Raw genomic sequence first — 5671 nt, 5'->3', positions numbered from 1 at the left:
CCAAGTAGCTGGAATACAGGCATGCGCTACCACGCCCAGATGATTTTTTGATTTATTGTAGAGATGAGGTCTCGCTGCCCAGGCGGGTCTCGAACCGCGGGCTCAGGCAATCCACTCACCTCAGCCTCCCAAAGCGCGGGATTACAGGCTGAGCCACCGAGCCTGGCTCTGTTTTCTTTTCTTTTTTTTCTTGAGTTGGAGTCTCACTCTGTCACCCAGACTGGAGTGCAGTGGCCGCTTCCGGCCACCGCAGCCTCGACCTGCTGGGCTCTGGCGATCCTTACGCCTCAGCCTTCCAAGTAGCCGGAATTACAGGCGCGCGCTACCACGCCAGGCTGATTTTTTGATTTATTGTAGAGATGAGGTCTCGCTGCCCAGGCGGGTCTCGAATCGCGGGCTCAGGCAATCCACTCACCTCAGCCTCCCAAAGGCGCGGGATTGCAGGCTGAGCCACCGAGCCCGGCTTAAGAGGCCGAGGGGGCCTGGCGCTGGGAGGCCGAGGCAGGAGGATGGCCGGAGTCCCGGCTAGTCTCCGCTGTGAATCAAAAAGTGGGCCGGATGAGGTGGTGCGCGCCTGTGGTTGCAGCTGCTTGGGAGGCTGAGGCGGGAGGCTTTCCTGGGCCCAGCAGGATGAGGCTGCCAGTGCTCTCCAGCCTGGGCGACAGAGAGAGACCCCGACTCATAAAAAAAGAAAACAGAAAGAAAGAAAAGGGAGCCAGGCGTGGTGGCGTGTGCCTGTAGTGCTGGCTTCTGGGGATGCTGGGACGGAAGGATCCCCTGGGCCCCGGAGGTCGAGGCTGCCCTCCAGCCTGGGCGACAGAGGGAGACACCGACTCAAAAAAGGATGGGGCGAAATGAGCTTTTCCAGCTTCTGGCAGTCTGTTTTGGCGTCGGGACTATAAGCTCCGGTCCCTGTTGCAGGGTGGCCGCTGAGTCCCCCAGGCAACCTGACACCTGTTGTCACCTGTGAAGGCCCTGAGTCAGGGGGTCGCCTGCCGGGGCTTCAGGCACGCCGTCCCGCTCCCTTGAGGCTCTGATCCCTCTCGACGTTGGTGGGACTCGGGCTGGGAGGAGCAGCGCGTGCTGGGCCACCAGTGTGGTCAGTCACTGAGGAACTGAGAGGTGTCTGGGGGTGTGGGAAATGGGCATTTCAGGAGGCCTGGGTGTTGTCATACTTTGTTGGCTTGCGTGCCGGTCAGACCTTCTGACTGACATAATTTTGCCAGAGTGGTCTCATTTGCCCTCCAATCCGCTTATTTCATGTATTCCATACTCACTGTTTTAGTTGTCACTGGATACTGCAGAGAAATAAGGACCTCCCTTCCCAGTTTTCTTTTCATCATTTCTCCTGGAGGTATGAGCATTGCAGAGTAGAAACCCGTTGGAATCTGCGGGTTCCCCAAGCCCAGTCCCGTCGTGTGTGAACCAGGTAGCCCTTGGTCTGCAGGACGGCAGCGCCTTTCAGTGTGCTTAGCGGCATCCTTGGCCTCCACCCACCCACCCTTCCCAGGGATGCTGCTGGAAGGCTTCGTGTGGCTCATCTGTCCTCCTCATGCAGGCCTCCCTTCAGATGCTGCCTCCTCAGGAAAGGATGATCCATATACTCCATCTCTGTAAATTTTCTGCATTAAACAACTATGTTCACATCCTAATTTTGGTAAAATTCAGAACCTTGCAACAGCAACTGAATTATGGGAAAACGAGGCCGTGACTTTCTTAGAAATCGGTGTGCTGCTGAGACTGGGATGCTGTTTTCTTTTACAAAGGGAAATCTAAGTTCATTTCACGGAATTCGAAATGGGGAACGACTATTATTCCATTCTAGGAATTGAAAAAAGAGCATCAGATGAAGATACTTAAAAGATACCGAAAACAGCCCTCAAATTTCATCCGGACAAGAACAAATCTCCTCAGGCAGAGGATACATTTAGAGGACGCGGAAGCTTATGAAGTGTTGAGTGATCCTAAAAAGAGAGAAATATATGATCAGTTTGGGGAAGAAGGGTTGAAAGACGGAGCAGAAGGGACCGATGGTCAAGGAGTCCACCGGTACACCTTCCACGGCGGTATACCTTCCATGGCGATCCTCATGCTACATTTGCAGCGTTTTTCGGAGGGGCCAGTCCCTTTGAAGTTTTCTTTGGAAGATGGATGGCTGGTGGTAGAAATGGAAATAGATGGAGATCCTTTTAATGCCTTTGGATTCAGCATAAATGGATATCCAAGTGACAGGAATTCTGTGGGGTCGTCCAGCCTCAAACAAGATCCTCCAGTTATTCATGAACTTAGCATATCACTCAGAGAGATGTACAGTGGTTGTACCAAACGAATGAAGATTTCTCAAAAAAGGCTAAATTCTGATGAAAGGAGTTTTAGATCTTAAGACAAAATTCTTACCATTGAGATTAAAAAAGGATGGAAAGAAGGCACCAATATTACGTTTCCCAGGGAAGGAGATGAAACACCAAATAGTATTCCAGCAGACATTGTTTTTGTCATTAAAGACAAAGATCACCCCAGATTTAAAAGGGATGGATCAAATATCATTTATACTGCCAAAATTAGCCTACAAGAGGCTTTGTGTTGCTGCTCACTTAATGTGCCCACAATGGATGGAAGAAACATACCTATGGCAATAAACGATATTGTGAAACCTGGAATGAGGAGAAGAATTATTGGATATGGGCTGCCATTTCCCAAGAATCCTGACCAACGTGGTGACCTTCTAATAGAATTTGAGGTGTCCTTCCCAGACACTATACCTTTGTCATACAAAGAAGTACTTAGGAAACATCTTCCTGCCTCATAGAATGAAGAACTTTGTTACTCCTATTTCGAGAAGGCACTGAAAATATAAAAAGACTGGCAGTTTACTGATGTGACTGTGAATTCTGTATAAAGATGTGTAAATTCCTTTGAGGGTTCGTTAAATTGCACGAATAGAGATGGGTCAAATAAATAGGCAAAAGGGATTTGTACATTTGGAGATGAAGAGAAAACCACAGACTGTATTTCCTTTCTCCCAAATAAGAAGTTTTTAGTGTTTTGTTTATATGTAAAAGTTGTTTCTGTGGAGTCAGTCTGATTGATTTCTAATAAAGTACTAAACTATACAAGTACTTTATTTCTTTTATCTTTAGATCAGTATGGAAGGTTTCCAATTTATAATGGAAAGGAAAATTCTTAACTATACGTGCAATATTTAACATGTATTTCTAGAAGCGTATAAAAGTCTATCATTTGGAAATGTGGTTATTTGATCTACATTCCCTTCTAAAATACTGCTGTCAGGTTGGTACCAGTAAAAGAATGTCTTGATGCGTATATACTATTTCACCGTTTTGATTTTTAAAGCTGTTGCATTTGTTAACATAGTTGTAATGTTCTTATGCAGATCTTTTCTTCATAAAAAGAAAATTAATGGCAATATATCTTCTGTGGAAATCCCAATTGCCTGAATTGCTGATATTTTAGAAATAGACTGTTTTTAAAATGAAGTATGTAATTTTATGCAAGCTAACTATCTATCATGGACTTAGTAAATTATAGGTTCATTGTTCTCTGTAGTTTAAAATACTTGGTTTAGTAATAAATGTGTTTTTAGAGGAAAAAAACCTCAAGGGCCAATAGTAGATAAAATACATTAATTTCTTCATATCTCTTCACATTAGGCAGTAGGGGTTTGAGGAAGCAAGTAAATGCTATATGGCGTTAATTAGGCACAAATGCCTTTTATTCTATTTCAGGTTTAAGCTTGGTAGTCTTGTTCTCTAGAAAAAAGTAATTTAGACTTTGCAGCCAGTAATTTTCTCATACTGATATATCTTGTTCAACTTAAATGCACTGTATAGAAAACTGCCATGGTTGGGGCAAAAGCAGGGAGCATTCAAATAATAAAGTTTATTTTGGAAGTTAAAAAGTATCTGGATAAGGAAAATCATTATTTTCTATAAAATCTTTTCACAAATTATTCAAAAAAAGTAGTTTCAGGAATACCAGTATATACAGATTAGCTTTATTTTAAAACAACCTTTTGTCTTCTACTAGAGGCTACTGAATTGTATAAAACCAGACAGGTGTTTCTCTCTAGAAAGCATGTTCCACCTTGGAAAACAACTTTCAATATAAGTAGAATGTTAAATTGATGAGAACAGTAACCATAGCAGTCTTGTGATTATTTTTATGGGGGAAAAAAGGGGGAGGATACTGTTGATTTATGCCATTTATGCCTGGATTCAAAAAGCAGTTCATTGAATATACTAATTATCTTTCCACCCCACCTCCAACTGAAAGTGTTCACTTTTCTGGTGGACACAGGATTACAAAACTATCACAAACATACCCTGTTATCTTTTGGGACCTTTGCTTCTGGTACTCTACCTCATCCACAGTTCATACTGCTCCTTTAACATTTTCTACTCGAACAAAACACTTGTGTAGGCTAAGATTAGGATGTACTGTATTCTAAATCAGACAGAAAGGAAGACAAAGGTGGCAAAATAATATTGTTTAATAAGGCAGCCCATCGTACAATATTGATCTTAATTAATCAGAGTAAAATGCCTTAACATGTTTAAGTATTAAAATCAAAATATGGTATGATATTATAAACCCCAAACAATTTACCAGAATCTGCAGTTTGAACTTTGTGATAAGAGAACTTTCCAAGCTATTTTAATAATAGCTGTGTCAAAACCTTCCTTTCATTGAACTGGTCCAAATTGCAATATCTGTACAAATTACAGTATCTTTGAAAATGCCAGAACAATTAGGTCAGCTCTGTTGTGCTCTGTCAAGCACTCAGGGATAATTGAAATGTCCAAAGGAACCAGTCCTGCTTGAGGTATTAAAATGCTAAAAAGGCTACAGCGACAAGAGTTAATTCTGTGCAAACCTTTATGCAAATAAGCTCAAAGGCATTCTTTTCATCCCTATAATAATGAAATGGCAGAGTTTGTTTATTCTGTATTATTAAATGATATATGGAAGTTACAGTGTAATGTTCTGCCTGCACAATAAGAGACACTTAATTTTTTTTATATTCCCAATAAAGTTGTTGTAAGTGTCAAACTCAATTGAAAGTCATTGCTGGAACCCACGAGTACATTTTCTTCCCATAATGATTATGCAAACAGATGTCGATGGCAACTTTGTATTAGACTAATTACTCAAAATTAACATTTTTAAATCAAATTAAGTCATTCTTAAAATTTTAACTATTAACTATAATAAATATACAGTAGACAACATAATTTACTTTGAGTATATTCCATAATTCAAATTATAAACCTAAGCAATATTTCTTCCTGCCAAGGTATATTGGCATATAGCTATCAAGTACTCAGAAATGACCTAATTCTTTTATGAATATAAAACAAAGTAATTTGATGAAGATTTATTTCTATTTGCACAAAGACAAGCTTCTGGCTTGCTTTAAGAGAATAATTCTTTAAAAAAAAGCAAACAGCATAAGCAGATCTAGTATATGACCTGAAATCCAAGGATTTGATTGATCTTAATGCCCATGGCTCTGAATATGATAATTTTAATATTAATGAGCAAATGAGCAGTTTTATTATGCATGCGATATAGTTAGAACTAATAAGTTGTTCAGAATGACTTTTGCTGGATCCCCGAGCTGTGGAGATGACGCCAAGCTAAGATATTAAAT

The 5671-nt window shown here is 41.2% G+C and overlaps 1 pseudogene; it reads left to right on the top strand.

Annotated features, from left to right (window-relative positions):
• Positions 1–1782: 1782 nt before the first annotated feature.
• Positions 1783–3216, top strand: LOC103253015 (annotated as a pseudogene).
• Positions 3217–5671: the final 2455 nt, after the last annotated feature.

The sequence above is a fragment of the Carlito syrichta genome, unplaced genomic scaffold, assembly GCF_000164805.1.
Source record: "Carlito syrichta isolate Samal-C Ts95f unplaced genomic scaffold, Tarsius_syrichta-2.0.1 Scaffold191725, whole genome shotgun sequence".
In the NCBI taxonomy this organism is placed as follows: domain Eukaryota; kingdom Metazoa; phylum Chordata; class Mammalia; order Primates; family Tarsiidae; genus Carlito; species Carlito syrichta.
The sequence above is the reverse complement of the archived record's forward strand: the minus strand, read 5'-3'. Positions and strand labels throughout refer to the sequence as shown.